A 1,373-nucleotide genomic window follows, 5' to 3' on the forward strand; every position below is an offset into this window, starting at 1 on the left:
CTAGATGGAATGAATAAATTCCTAGAAACATGTCACCTACCAAGACTGAATTATGAAAAAGAAGAAAGTTTGAACAGAACTATAACTAGTGAGATGAGTGATTATCATTTTTCAGATTCCAGATGCAGGACTCCCTTGAATCCTTGCAGGGCTGGTCGTGCAGTGAACTCCCACAATTTTTGTTTGTCTGGAAAATACACTGTTTCTACCTCATTTCTGAAGGATAGACTTGTGAGGTATAGTATTCTTGGCTGGCAATTTTTTTTTCTCTTAGTATTTTGTATATATCATCCTATTTTCTTCTGTCCTGTAGAGTGTCTGTTGAGAAGTCTGCTGTTAATCTGATAGGGGGTCCCTTATAGGTGACTTAATGCTTTTCTCTTGCTTCTTCTATGATTTTCTCTTTGTCTTTAAATTTTGTCAGTTTGACTATAATGTGTCTTGGAGAGGATCTTTTTGGGTTGAATCTGTTTGGTGCTCTTTCAGCCTCCTGAATCTGAAGGTCTGTGACTCTCCCTGTACCTGGGAAGTGTTCCATTATTATTTCATTGAATAGGTTTTCCATGCCTTTTCATTTCTCCTTTCCTTCTAGAACACCCATGATTCAAATGATTGTGCACTTAAGGTTGTCTTATAGTTCTCATAGATTTTCTTCATTTTTTTCTTCATTTTTTTGGTCTTCCTGCATTATTTTGAGAAGACTGTTTTCAAGATCAGAAATTCTTTCTTTTGCTTGTTCTCTCCTGCCACTTAAGATCTTGGTTGTGTTTTTTATTTCATTGAGTGAATCTTTCAGTTATATGAGTTCTGCTACCTTCTTTTTTAAGGTATTTAATCTCTTTGTAAATCTCCTTCTTCATATCCTGGATTTTTTCCTCATTTCATTATGTTGTCTAACTGAATTTTCTCGTGACTTATTGAGCTTCCTTAAGAGTGTTGCTCAAAATTCCTTTTCAGTCATTTCAAGGGTTTCCTGCTCTATAGGTCCTGGTATTTGAGAATACTGTATTTTTGTGGTGTTATTTGATATTACTGTGCTCTTTTTGTATTATTTTCTTGGATTTTCATATTTCTAGTATCTCTACATTGATGTCAGGTCATCTGATAGAGCAATTGCTTCTTCTATTACTATGGAGTGGGCTTTGAAGAGAGAGACATCCTCTTTTTCTTCCTGTCTCCACTGGTGACTGTCCTTGTGTCAATTCAGTCGAGTGGCTGGTAGGCCATCTGCACAATGGCTGTGGCTACTGCTGTGGTGTTGAGTTACTTTTTCAGCAGCTGTGGCTGGGTGGTGGCTGTGGTGGGCCACCTGCATGGAAGTGGTGTTTTTGGCATGCTCTTTGCCTGCTTCTGAGTGGTGGTGGTGGGGGGGG

At 38.3% G+C, this 1,373-nt stretch overlaps 1 long non-coding RNA gene across 1 annotated transcript in view; it reads right to left on the bottom strand.

The window, feature by feature from the left end:
• LOC103606110 overlaps positions 1-1,373 on the bottom strand; it is a 15,536-nt gene that overhangs the window by 5,027 nt on the left and 9,136 nt on the right. The gene's annotated exons all lie outside the window — the stretch shown is intronic.

The sequence above is a fragment of the Galeopterus variegatus genome, unplaced genomic scaffold (assembly GCF_000696425.1).
Source record: "Galeopterus variegatus unplaced genomic scaffold, G_variegatus-3.0.2 Scaffold6301, whole genome shotgun sequence".
NCBI classification, from domain to species: domain Eukaryota; kingdom Metazoa; phylum Chordata; class Mammalia; order Dermoptera; family Cynocephalidae; genus Galeopterus; species Galeopterus variegatus.